Source organism: Peromyscus eremicus, chromosome 18 (genome assembly GCF_949786415.1).
Source record: "Peromyscus eremicus chromosome 18, PerEre_H2_v1, whole genome shotgun sequence".
Lineage (NCBI taxonomy): Eukaryota > Metazoa > Chordata > Mammalia > Rodentia > Cricetidae > Peromyscus > Peromyscus eremicus.
In genome coordinates this window covers 39,832,385-39,847,155 of record NC_081434.1, presented here as the reverse complement: position 1 = coordinate 39,847,155, position 14,771 = coordinate 39,832,385, and the positions used below count along the sequence as shown (strand labels likewise).

The window sequence follows — 14,771 nt, the reverse complement described above, 5'->3', positions numbered from 1 at the left end:
AACTTCTATCTCCACGATATGTGATGTGCCTCTTTCAGTGACCCTGGTGTGTACACAGAGATGGTCGCCTTGGCTAGCAGGCCGGTCCCACTGTCGCGGAGCCCTGGTAGCATCCCAGATTTACCCATACCTGAGCTTTGTTTACAAAAGCGGGACTGAGAAAAGGAGGAGACTTTTGTACTGAAATACACATTGTAAGAGGTCTGTATGTCTCCATGTCCTATTTGCCTTTGAGCGCAATTGCAATGTCATCTAAAGAGAACTCCAGAGTGCAGAGATACTGATGCCCTCACTAGGTCCCAGACAGATGAAGAGGGTTTGGGGGGTTGTTCTAAGATAGTTTTACCTTCTAGTTTGCCCTTTCCAAAATTTAGTAGTTTCAGGCTAACCAGGGCTACGTGGTGACACCCTGTCTCGAACAAACAAACAAACAAGCAAGCAAGCAAACAAACAAATACACCCAAGAACAACAACCAACCAATGAGACAAAGAAAAATCTGGAAAGAAGAAAGCCCAAATCCAACAACAACAAAAGCTCCATCACGGTTTGTGAGTGGGTTTGCCCTGAGTTGGTGCTTACTCAAAAGTAAGATGCAGCGACTAGAAATAGAATTCTAGTAGCAACCAGAGGTGTAAACTCACGTTCTAAGATTGAAAACGAGGCCAGCGTGGAGAAGATGAAAACATGGCCTACTTAAAACACACAAACAAAACCATGACCTGATTTTGTGCCGACTCTTTCTGCGCTGGAGCAGAGGGCTGAGTCTAAATAAGGCATCTGCAGCTTTCTGTTTCAGTGGTTGTTTTTCCATTCGGACTTGAAGTCATTGGCCGCCTAAGAATCCATTCAGCTAATGGAGTCTGTGACTCACAGCAGGGTTTTGTAGGAAAGGGAAGGGACATTAACAGAATCCCCTTATTGAGGTCATTCCATTAGTGTGCCTAGACCCTTAGAAGGCTAACTTCCTAAAGGAAGGTCCCAAGTCCCTCTTGGAGAGATGTGTTCCACGTGGCAGTCATGCGTTGCCTACACTGATACAGTGACATAAAGCTTGCTCACAGCTGACTCCCAGGCACCCCTCTTTTCGCTGGATTTCAGCAAGGAATGCAGGGCCGTGAAGTCCTGTCTGAGCCCTGGGTCGTGGCGTCTCCTGGGTGCTCAATTGGAAGGGGCCAATTCCTTCCTTTTGTTCTTTCTTCGTCCCTCTCTGTTTGTGTGACTGTGTGCTTTGGGGGAAATCACAGAGATGGCAGTAAACATTTTAAGATATTTCTCTTTAAAAGACTTCTATGTTGTCATAGGTTATAGCTATACTATATGCTAACTATTGTATACTTCATTTCCTATTATATATCACATTTAGGGTGTTCTGTATTGTATGTCAAATACTGTATATCACATAGCATATATTAAAGAACATATATCGTATGTGGGGCACTATCATAGATTTCACATTGGATGTCCTCTATCTGGCCAGCATCTGAATATAGGTGTTTCAGTATCATGCTTTTTATATTGTGTTCATTGAGTACCCCCGCCCAAAAAAAAGGTCAAATAGCTGTTATAAAGCAACAATAAAGAAAAAGAAAAACTTGCCTTTTAGGAAATCATTGTCCAAAGTCAGGACAGAAATTATAACATGATATGCAAAAAATTAGAAATTTTTTTAATTAAAATTCAAAATTTCCTGTTGCTTCCCAAATAGTCTGTCAAGAGTGTGCCATGCTCAGTTCACTGTGACTGACTTTTATTAAAATGTCAAATGCCAGAAATCACTATGGAGAGAAAGAGAGAAATATGTAGCTCATCCTTTGAAGCAATCAATATTTAAAAAGGAAACAAATTATAGATCATTATAATTTATAAAATATATTAAATGGAGTGCTAGCAAGTTCAAATTCAGCAGTCTATAAAATAAAATGCATCATAACTAATTAAGATTAATTCTAATGATGCACCACAGTTTAATATAAAAAAGAAATTTGTAAGATACATATTAATAAACCAAATGAACAAAAACATTCCCATTACCATGGTCATTTATTTCAACATTAATTCATGGGAGGAAAACTGTTTAGAAAATTGGGGATATATGAGAACTTTTTTATTTAAAATTTTTTTGTACAGTATATTTTGGTCATAATTTCCTCTTCCCTCAACTCCTCCCAGTTCCTCCCTATCTCTCTACCCACCCAGCTTCATGTTCTTTCTCTTAGAAAAACAAAACCAAAAAAAGGAAAAAAGAAAAAAAAAGACAAAAAACCAATACAACTCTCCTCAAATGAAAAAATAGACTCCCCCAACACACAAACCACCACCACCACCACCACCACCACCACCACCACCACCACCACCACCACCAACTACTACTACTACTATTACAATTGCAACACAAAAAACCCACGGAGTCCGTTTTGTGTTGGCCTATTACTCCTGGGCATGAAGCCTGATCTGAACTGTGGTTGATCTACCCAGGGACATCCCATTGGAGAGCATACCCCTTTCCCAGCAGTTGTCAGTTGCAAACAGCTTCTTGGGTACGGGTGGGACTTTGTGTCCACTTCCGCTTCTGAGCTGGGATCTAGTCTAGTTGAATCTGTGCAAGGCCTCGAACACGCTGTCACAGTCTCTTTGCGTTCATACGTGCATCAGCCCTGCTGTGTCTGGAAGATGCTGTTTCTTTGGAATCATCCACCACCTCTGGCTCTTACAAAGATGTAGAGAAGCAGGAACTTCACACACTTCAGAATCACTTTGGAGGACATTTAACAATTAAACACAATTGCAGATGCAAACAGCTGTAAAACTCAATAGTCCTCACCAGCATATGAAATCAGAGTTGGTGAAGATATGCAAGAGCTGACTTTCTGAGGCCTGAGTTTTGTAATGAATGGGACACTAAAATGCCACTTATGCCCATCCACAGGGGAATGGCTGAATTCATTGTGGCATATTTAAACCATGGAATGTTGCAGCTGGTGTCAAGTGGAAACTACACGCAACATCAAAGATAACCTGAATGACTTAATGCAGAATGAATCAAGGAGAATCGTGTGTGTGTGTGTGTGTGTGTGGTTTAATATGATAGCTGTGTACATGGAGGTGATACATTTATACACTTTGGTATTTTCTTCCTAGTTTAAAGCTATCTGAGACACGGGCAAAGCAAACAGATGGTGGTAAAAATATATTCTGGGTCAAAGATGGATTGAAGGACTTAGTGATGTTTCCAAAAACATAAAACCATCATAGTCTGCTTACAGGCACCCACAGGGTTCAGTTTCACTAACAATTAATTGTGAAGACTTCGTCATGGCTCCAAAGGCCTACACACAGGCTGGTCCTCACTCTTCTCTTGGCCTCCATGATTATCTCTTCCTTCTCAGTCTGTTTTCTATTCAGCCTTCCAAGTACACTTCCTTCTCGGATCCTACTTGTCCTGTCTACCTGAAATGAACATACCTGAAATGTTTGATTGATGGTTTTCTCAGGTGTCAGCCCCACTTGTTGAGGACCAGACCTGGTCTATGGGACATCCAGGGTAAAACGCTCCTAAGCAACTCCACTGAAAATGACTCATCAGTCAGTGTGCATCAGAGGATTAGAACAATGTTATTTAAGTCTTAATTGCAAATACCTTGCGGTGATTAAAAATATTTGAGTGTTCATATTCAATTTGCTTATGTTTATGTATGTATCATCCCACTTAGTATGACATTACCAGCTATATTATAATGTGCTTATAAATTATAAATATATCATAAACTACATATCTGACTGAATTTAAAATATGTAAATAAATGAATGAAAGGAGAAGTGGACATATTCCTTCATATCTATCCATGATGTTTTCATAATTTCTTTGGTGGTGCTGTGGGTCAAATCTAGGGCCTCATGCTCCCTGGCCGGGCATTCTACCACTGATTTTATAGAATTTTTGACTGAAAGGAGGGAGTATGTGTGAACAACTTAAACCAAACATGTGTGAAAGTGCTGTAAGTATATCTGTTTTATATGTTAATAGAAAATAAATACATTTGAAAAATGTTCTGTAATCTTAAGCAAAAGGAAATGCGGAGTTAGAGATGTGCCCTGTGGTTGCGAGCACTCACTGCTCTTGCCAAGGACATGGGTTCAGTTCCCAGCACCCACATTTTAGCTCATACTGTCTCTAACTCCAGCTTCAGAGGATTCAATGTTCTCTTCCGGCTTCCACATGCACTGCTTGCACACAATGCACAGACATACATGTGGGCAAAACATACACACACACACACACACACACACACACACACAAATAAATTTTTAAAAATGTTCTATGTGAGGGTCATTTATAGCGAATGTGAAGCCATATTTTCACAGGTCTATTTTAGTAAACTCTAAATATAGTAGCATATTTCTCGACAACCTGATGTCATCACCCTTTTACCCTGCCAAGTGGCCGATGAAGAAAAGCGTGTTGTGCAGAAGCACAGAAGAAGAAAAGGGTTGACTTAACAGTTATCCTCAACCAATTAATTCAACAAGTATTTGTTCAGTGTCTCTGTGTGCCAGACCATAAACTCCATGAGGGCAGGACCAAGCGCACCTCACTTACTGATGTATCCCAGGCTCCAGGAGGAAGCCTGGCTCACTTGGCATTTACTTACTGAGTAGGTGAGCTGGGCACTTTCCACAAGATGGAGATGCTCTGAAGAGCCCCGGCCACTGCTCTTCTGTCACCCGGCATCCTCGTTCCTGGAAAGACCTTGCTTTGATCTGGAAGCTCCCACATCCACACTGTAGCTTCAGCTTTCTCTTGCTCCCCAGCCTTGGCTCCCACACTGGATGGGACTTGCTCTGTCACAATTTGGAATCAGCCTTTGGTTGCTGGTCCGTCCTGGGGCTATAGGATGGGGGACTCTATCTGTACTTCCTAGGGAGCTGCACCACTTTTCAGTTCTTGCTTTCCTTTTCAGTGCTGACTTTCCTGACAGCGTAACTGGAGCCATATTAGAATTTATGGAGAAACATGTTGCTTTCTGGAAAGTGTTTCCAAATGATTCTACATGTCACAGGATAGCCCAATCTATGATCAGCATGAAACTCATGTTTAAAATTGTGTGACATTCAAGACCAGTAGAGAAGCTGTGTGTTAGTAAGAGGAAGGTTCAGGTGGCACTCAGCAGTTCCATGCTGCTGGGACATGAGCTTCTCCACAGCTGCTGTTCAAATGGACATTTGAAAATGAGCCATGCTGTGGCGGTTCTGGGGACTGTACGGAGTCAGGGAAATGTAGGGCAGAGCATGGCCTAGAAAGGAGAGCTATTTTCCCAGCACGTATAAGAGCGTCAGATGTGGACAGCAAGGCATTGTAGCATCTTTTATAAGAAAGTAATGTTGAGAAGTGGGCAGTCTTCATCCGCTCATTCCATGTCTCCTCTGGATTAATTCCTACTTCGGTTGAGGTGGCCGGAGGACACCTTTCTATTTAGGTGCTGAAGAGTGGTCTCTGAAGGTGTTTAGAAATGTTGGGCTTTTCTAATACCCGATACAAACATCTTATAGGAAAAGGGAGACATCCTCATTCACTTCGGTAAACCCGTTACTAATGAGCACGGGGAAAGCTGGCAGATCGGTGTCATGTGGAAACAATGTGGGGGTCAAGGGAGGTCCTGCTCGTGACTCCCTGATCTCTGTCTAGAGTGTAGAGTATAGAGCTGAGAGGTGTTAGTTGCCTGAAGAGGAACCGCTGACATGGAGTTCAGGATAAATATCATTGCTTTTGGTTTCTGACAGATGCGTATTGTTAAAACTTAAATAGATTTGTACGTATTTCCTTCGTACAGCGAGTGAGGTTTTATTAAGTAGTCAGTATACCAGACATTGCTTTAGGTGTGTGGCAATAAACAAAACAAAGGATTCTAACTTCATGGAGCTTTTATTCTAGTATTGAAACTGAACAATAAACAGATAATTAAAATTGTAATAAGTGGTACAGGTGAGAAGCTGGATAAAAGAATAAGGCCATTTATTACTGTTGACCGTTTATTAAATAGGGTTCCCATTTTGAACAAGGGGCTGTGGAAACAACTTAGTTGGTACGTACAAGCTTGAAAACCCGAGTTCAGATCTCTAGTACAGACATAAAGCGCTGGGTGCGGTGGTACACACCTGAATCCCAGTACTGGGAGGGCAGAGGCAGGAGAGCTCTGGGCTTGTGGATCATCCAGTCTAGCAGAATTAGTGAGCTGTAGGATCAGGATGAGACCATATCTCTGAAAATAAGGTAGGGAGTGATTGAGGAAGACACTTGACATTCTTACACACACACACACACACACACACACACACACACACACACACACACACACAAGCAAATACAGCCCATACACAGAAAATATTGAACAAAATACATTAAGTAGTTAAGAGTATTTTTAGGAGAGCTAGGGAGTCAGAGCTGGGGTGGGGTTCTGGGAGGAATGCCCCAATAGCAGTGATCTGATACTGCCCACGCCTGCCGTGGCTTCCACCACGGGATGCCACGGTTTACACTCCTGCCGCCTGCTGCCAGGTACTCAGGCTTGCCCTTTCTGCTACTGCACTGCTGGCAGAAACATGCACAGAACTTCCTAAGAGTGTTACTGGTTCCTAAGTCAGTCTGCTAATGCCGACGTCTGAGCATTGGCTGTTAGATCGTCACTGGACAAATCTCACTAAAGACTCAGTGTTAGAGCTAGCACACAAATGCAACAAATCAATACATAAAGGGTCAGTTGTGTTTGTATTCTCCATCAATGAGACTTCTGAACAGAAATAAAAAAAATCCATTTTAATCCCTTTACATGGAAGCAGTAAAATATGAATAAATTTAGCTAAAGAAATGAAATATTTGAACATTGGAAAGTACCTATTAAGGACACCACTGAAATAGACTAGACGAATGGGAGACTTGCAATGTTTGTGGATCAAAAAATTTCACATGGTTGATACAACATTATCTAAAGTGGACTATAAATTCAATGCGTATCTATCAAAATCTCAACTGAGATTTCCCCCCAGAACCTTAAAATTCACACGAATTGCAAGAGGTACCCAAATGTCAAAACATCCTTGAAAGCATAAAGGGAAATTTAGACACTTGAGAAACATCTCATGAAGCTTTATTGGTTTCAGGCTGAATCCAAAGCCACGATAATCAAAATAGTGTGGAAGTGGCGTAGGAGCAGACGTAGACCAAGGGAATAGCTTAGAGGGCCCAGATGTAAATACATGTGGCCAGTGGATTTTTAAAAAGGGCATCAAGATGATTCAGTGTGGGAAAGGATAGTGTTTTAAATAAATTGTTCTAGGTAAACTGAATATCCATCTACAATAAAGTAAAATCATATACTTTCATCATATACAAAAATCTACTCAAAACGTTTAAACATAGCAGCTCAAATTATGAAACTTTCATGAAGGAGGAAAATCTTTTTGACCTCATGTTGATTTCTTAAATATGACACCATACAAAGAGTTATGTAGGAAGAGAAGCTGGTACATGAGTTCTCCTTACCTTGACTTTTAGAAGAGAGAGATCCATTTCTTCTACCTTCTGTTTGGCTTCTCCACTGGGAGGGAAGATCTGGAATCTTAGAATGGAGAACAGAGACATGGTAGTTCTGACAATAAGATATTTTGCACATGGTCAAATCTCACTCTCTACTCGTTGGTGTAGAAGAGGCGACTTGCAGTGTTCTTCACAGCCTTGCTCACCTTCAGCCCAAACCTCATCTTCTGCTGCATAGCTCATCGGTGGGAAGAACAGCTTGCTCCTCCCTGGGCTCCGCTTCCTTCCCCACAGTCTGTCTCAGGAGTCCCCACATCCTGCTCCAGCTAGCCAGATTTGGAGTAGATGAAATAATCCCTCCAGCAGCGAGTGTCAAGTTTCCAGACTGAGCTACCCCGTAGACCCACCAACTTCTCTCCTCTGGACCAGGGAGGGGCTAGACCTACCCCTGGGGATGGAGAACCCAGTAGTCAGGAGAGATTCCCGAGCTTGTATTTTCAAGGAAGGAGTATGTATGCAAGTCCATATGTGCGAGAACACCCACCTGCCAGGCATTCCAGTTTCCCATACAGCTTGTCAACGGTGTGGGTTGGGTCTGCTTGAGATGCGGGAACACATCTGGGCTGTGACTGCAGGGCGGGACTGTGGTTTAACAGGGCCATTTGGCATGACTGCTGGGAGGCAGTAGAGGTAACCCATGAAGAATTGTTCTAGATAATTGAGGTTCTGATGTCTGGTACCTGGAGTCAACACTTGATGGTCCAAGTGAGCATTGCATCCTCTTTCAGAGACTGTTCACCTCGAAAAGGCCACAGTGAAAACAACAAATATGGAGTGATGTTTCAGTCTGCTGTGAGTCTTCAGAAACCCAGCCTGCACTGTGGGTGCTATCCTTTGGGTCCTGCTAGCCTCGACCATCACAGACTGTTCTCTGAAGCTATCTTGTCTAGAGATCAAAGGCTCACATTACAGACGACGTTAGGAAGACTACTCTTGGCAAATAATTTGGAGTACTTACTCAAATCTAGCAGCTTCCTTTACTCACATGGACATGATGTTGATCAGACAATTTTAGGGCTTATAGACTTGGGAGAGGAGGAATGAGTTCATACTAGTAGCCAGAGATAGTCTGGGGTCCAGGTCAGCCAGATATCCAAAGGCCAATTCTGTACCATAGTAGAGTTTGCTACTGAGTTCTTTCTTGCATCCCAGGTTACTGAGAAGTGGTGCACTGAGGTTCCTGGAACCTGTGTTCGGGTGGCCTTGGCTCTCATGGGTGGAAACTGAAGAACTATTTGAGAATACTGACTGGGAAGACAGACTCAGAGACTAGACAGCTTGAGTTCAAGTCTTCTTCAGTTTCTTCCTGGTGACTTTGGGTGAGGTTGTCTGCAAAACCTTGTAATGAAAACATCAGCTTCATAAGGCGCAGTGTGGGGCCCCAGTGGGTTAGATGTGACTCCAGCCATGTGCTCCCATGTACGTTTGAGGCTGTCACTCATTATCTTATTTCACTGAAACCCCCTTTATGTGGATTCTGTTTTGTGGAGTCATTCCTTTTGACCCCAGTGATGGGCAGACTGCTGTCTTTTGTTGTTGTTTGTTTGTTTGAGAAGTAGATGAGTTAGTTCTTCTGAGATTCTCTCTAAATTAACCATCAAATACTGGTTTTTAGTAGTGTGCAGATGGCCTCCAAGGCAAGCTTAGCTTTTCTCTCAAATTGATTATATATTGATTGGGGCAGGGTCTTTCTATGAAGCCTAGGTTAGCCTAGAACCCATGCTATTCTCTTGCTTCTGCCTCCCAAGTGCTAGGATTAAATGTGCACCACCACGTCTGCCTCAGAGTTTTCATGCTTTCTTTCAAACAAAAAAATAGAGGTAAATGACACTCAGTCAAATTTCAAAGTAACATTTTTTTAAAAAAAGATTTTAATCTTATTAGGCAAGTGAAATTGAGAACTTTAGTAAACAAACATTGATCATTCTTATAAAAACAGGCAAGAAGTCTCTAATAGAGGAGATGACACGGGACAGTTTATTATAACCATTTCAAAGCTCTATTGCACATTAGATGGATGGATGGGTGAGTGCCGTTCTACCTGAGTCGCTTTTATAAGCTACGAATGGGTTACTTACTTACAATACAAAAACGAGTACATCTCAAGGGAGAATATCTTCAGATTGACTACTCATCATAAGTATAATTATTGTTTAACAATATTATGAAGGGCTGGTGATGAGACGCAGGTGTTTAAACACACAGAGCCAATAGATTTGACACGGCATTCAGTTCCAGGCGTACACATTTTTAAAGGCTCTATTCACCAGAGGGGACAATAAAACGCCACACAATGGTAAGAGTGTTTGCTAAAACATGAAGTGACTGGTTAATTTTTTTTTCAAATGGGCTATTATATTCAGTACTAAGTGTTTCTTAACTTATTAGTTTCTACACATTATATATTTTAGGATGGGGAAAAAAAAATCAACCGGCTATGTGGCTAAAGCCTAACTCTCCGAAGCTTTCAAGCCATCTCTGAGGTTTGGAAGATGCTACATGTTAAATTTTGTTCAGAGAAAGTTGTCTGCCAAGTGATGGCCGGCAGCTCTGATGGGCATTTTTAGAGAAGACGTAGCCTGACCCCTCGTTTTCTGGAAGAGGAAACTGAGGCAATAGTTTGGCGATTTACTCTGTGGAGCAGACTCTATGGTGGAGTTGAGGTGTCCCCTAAGTTTTGTTACGAGGATCTTGCTTGCCAAGCTGCGTCCTGTCGAATGTGGGGCTTTATGAGTACACAGGCCTAGCTACCAGGCCTCGTCAAGCAGGTCCTGTGCTGTTCGACTCAATTGGATGTAACTGTCGATCGTTCGTCTCTGATTGGTTAATGCTTTCTTTAACGTATGCCTGTGGTTAGCTAATACGTCTTCAGTTTGCCTCCAACACTTGAGTAGAAACAGAGAAGTGGGGGAAGAAGTCTATGTCTGCTAAGCATGCTGTGCATTTTACATGTACTACCTCATATAAATTACTGAGCTTATATCATACTCTAGACAATGACAGACAACACCATGTAAGATTAACTGTCTTTAAAGGGGAAAATGTGGATAATTTGCTTACTGCAGCTTAATATAGTGCCTAGCATACAAACCACTTACATTGCATTAAGTGAAGAATGAATGAATGAATAAATGCTAGGATTTAAACAGTGATCTAAGTGCTCCCAAAGTTCTGCTATTAGGTTTTTTTGTTTTGTTTTTTGTTTTTTGTGTTTTTTAGTATCAGGAATCACTTCCATTGGCCATCACTTAGAATTGTTACCAACTGTTTTAACAAGTACATTTGTAAATTACCCAAAGTTTAGCATGTTTATATAGCTGTTACCTTGGTTTTTCAAGTTTTATTTACTTTTTTTATTTGTGTGTGTGTGTGTGTGTGTGTGTGTGTGTGTCTGTCTGTCTGTCTGTCTGTCTGTCTGCCTACCTGACAGTCGTGGATGTAGGTGACTGTGCAGGCCAGAGAGGGCAGTGGATTCCCTTGGAGCAGGACTGAAGGCCATTATGAGCTGCCCAATGTGGGTGCTGGGAACCAAATTCAGGTCCTTTGGAAGAGCAGCAAGAGTTCTGAACTGTTGAGGCATTTCTCCTGCCCCTCTTAGGTTATTTTTTAATTTTTCATAATAGAAATGATGTACTTATAAAATTAATTGTTGAAGTTGTCATTGGAAGTTTAAAGCAGCCAGAATGCCTTAATACGGAACTGTGAGTATCATCCGAAGCTCCACTGCCCATGTCCAGCTCTTTCTGCACTGTGGCTTTCAAACACTTCTGGTGATTGTCCTTGTCAGTGCAAGTTCATGGCAACAGATAGTTATTTAATGATTTCATAGATACTTCATTTTAGCTCAGTGACGATATCTTGAATTGCTCTGGGGCTAAGCCTCATTGTTAATAGTCATTCATCTTATTCCATATAGTTTCTTAAAACTATGTTCCCCGTGTTATAGGAGGAGAAAGTTGAATTCCAGAGCAGTTAAGCAGAGATCCTGTTCATAGAGTGAACCAATATGTCATTTACCTTGATTGTAGTTCACAGCTATACACCATTATATGCTCCTTTATTCAGTGATCTACCCAGTTAAAATTATGTGTGTATATAAAATATGTATACACAATTATTTACATATTATATTAAATATGTTATATATTTTAAAATTCTATTATATGTATATATTCAACACATAAGTAATTATACAAAGTTGATCCAGGAAGACACAAATCAATGCTTGTCAAGAAAGCATCTATAGTTCCCATATGTAAAGAGACACATGCATCAAGGTTTATTTGGTTAAGCAGTCTTCCTGTTGGTAAAATAATCAGAAACAACCTCCACACTTGTCAACAAGGATCTGGGTCAATGCATTCTTAGCTTTTAATGAGTCAGAATGCTGTAACTGGAGCAGCTCACCTGTAGGTAGAAACAAACTGTAGTATTCAAAGCTGTAGTGTTCAAGTGTCACGGTGTGACCGCGATGATGTGTAGATGTATCTCTACAGTGTTGACCTTTCTACTGCTCTTTGGGGAATGAGATGCCTTTGTTGCTTCGATGTGCTAGCCACACTTGCCTCTTTATTATGTTAATCCAGTGATGGATACAGAGGAGAACTGAGAGAATTCTAGAAAGCTTAGTGATTTTGGAATGGATTAGATCTGCTGATGTACAGGCAAGGTGGGAAGAAGTTTGTGTGTGTGTGTGTGTGTGTGTGTGTGTGTGTGTGTGTGTGTGTACATTAGAAGAATACATTGAGTTTTGAGGATACGGATATTTTGGAGGGGGTAGGGATAAATGGGGAGAGGGACCCACAAGAACAGACTCTAGGAAGGAAATGAAAGGTGAAGTGTCGGGAACCCAGTGGACACTGTGTGAGGTGACACTTTTCTTGCACAACTTCAGTAAAACCTTGAATTGCTTTCTAGCTGGCTTCTGAAAGTTAGTTTAGTTGAGGAAATGGCTTTATCTGGTTCTGCTATGGCCCTATATATATATAGAAAAGACTGCACATACCATTCTAATACATATACATTAAAAACCCATGGAAGCACCTGAGAACATTTTCACTTTTAATTATCTGAGGGTGGTAAAATCTACACCCTCTTTAGTATGGTTGAGGATTTTAGAGTGAACAGTTACCACTTTTATAATTAAGAAGGGAAATTATTAACATTCCTCCTAAGGTGGAATAGCTGTGTTGGTCTTGCTGGGAAAGGCTTAAATGTAAATACTTCTGGAGACACCTGCTTCTGATGCCTAATTTAAGTCACCATAGCAGCACTGAAAAGTCTTGGCAGGGATATAGTACGCTGACTAAAGGCGGCTCCAGCTACAGCGAATTTCACTTCAGTAGCTCTTGGGAGAGAATCAGAGAGAACCTCCTCAGCTTCAGCATGTACACTAGGTGTCAGGGCCGCTTTCATGCCTGGAGAGCCCAATCTCAGACAGTGCCATGGGTTAAGAAGCAGATACCTACATGATGCCTTGGGTCTGGGAGATGGTCATCATCACCCTGCTCTGGAGGATGCTTCCTAGTGGGAAATGCTCTCCTCCCACGGAAAAGATTTGGTAGGAGGCAATTTGAACCAGATAGGCAAACAAACAAAACAAAAGCCAAACCAAATCAAATACTGGAAAATCGTCTTGGGTCTAAGCTGCCAAGGTGTAACAGTTTTTTATTTGTTTGTTTTGTTTTCTTTTTTCTTTGCATCTGTTTCAATTAAAGAGAAATCAAAATACCAGATTGGCTGGGAATGCTGACTTAGGCGTGTGGCAAGTGGACTTTCTGACCTGACTTCCAGCATGACAGCCTCCCCTGGACAACCTTGGTCATGCTTTGAAATCCAGATCTCCTGGGAGCATGGAGATGGCAGGTGTGTTCCCTGAAAACCATAGGCCAAAATGCAGATTGGAGTCACTTGTGTCTGTAGACTCTGAGGGACAAAGTGGAACGACTTCTGAGCTGAAGATGCTCAGTTACCTGGTCCCCACACTTTTCAGTCAGATGTCTGCCCTGTGATGTGCAAGGCTGGTGTGCAGGCAAGCTTCTTCCCAGGACAAAACGGGAAGAGTACTTTTTCCAAAGAAAGCAAATGCATTTTTAGAGAAGAACCAGGAGATTGGATACGGAAATTGGTGCCTTCACATGACACCCTTTCTTTCTAACATTCAGAAGAGTCCCAGTTAGCCCAGATCTGAAATGAAGTTGGTCAGTTTATATATTTCACCCCTCCTACCAAGGTCACTCTCATTGTGGGAAACCTTGAATTCTTTAAAAGGAGCATCACATCTACATACAGACTCATACAGAAGTGACTCATCAATTTGAGTTTTGCTCCCCATATCAAGGACTTGAAGAATTCAAGGCAAACCAAAGAGAAAGACCAAGAAAATCCAATAGAGGAAATGGTGGTGGAGAACCCTGACACCATTCAGAAACCAGAAGTAAAACTTCCCTCTAAAAAGACGGCTGATTAGTACTCCGGGGTGGGGGCAGGGTTGGTTGTGAGAAGACACAAGCTAAGAACAGCTGTGTCCTTGAAAAAGCAGCAATCAGGGAACAGAGGGAGTTCACAGAATCAAGTATGTGATTTAGGAAGCCAAAGTTTTAGTAGACAATTGAAGGAATATTGCAGAAAAACCTACCAATGTGTAAAGCAAAACGACAAAAATATGGAAAATGCAAGAGAAAAGTCACGTGGGATGAGTGGGAAAGCGAACACATTTGGTTTGAAAGGCGGATGCTCTGAGGAAGGAGTGAAAGACGAGGAAAACTAAGAAGACACAGGAAAAGGACCTATAGCCTCACCCTGGAGTCTGATTAACATCTCTTGCCAGCAAAAAGTCAAGAATTCTTTTCTGATTGACAAAACTTGCACTCAAGTTTGCCTTCATAGACTCAGTGCCCCATTTATTTAAATTTTTTAAGATTTATTTCATTTATTTACATATTATTTGTGTGAATGTATGTATATATATATATATATATATATATATATATGTGCCTATATGAATGTGTTTGCCTATGTGTGTTAATGTGTATGTATATGTGCCTATGGGAATATGTTTGTTCATGTGTGTTAATGTATATGTGTATGTGCCTATTGGAATGTGTTTGCGTGTGTGTTAATGTTTATGTGTATGTGCCTATGGGAATGTGTATCTGTGTAAATGTACGTATATGTGTA

General features: G+C 41.4%; 1 protein-coding gene across 3 annotated transcripts in view; it reads left to right on the top strand.

Annotated features, from left to right (window-relative positions):
- Positions 1–14,771, top strand: part of C18H12orf42 (chromosome 18 C12orf42 homolog) — a 136,640-nt gene that overhangs the window by 50,191 nt on the left and 71,678 nt on the right. The gene's annotated exons all lie outside the window — the stretch shown is intronic.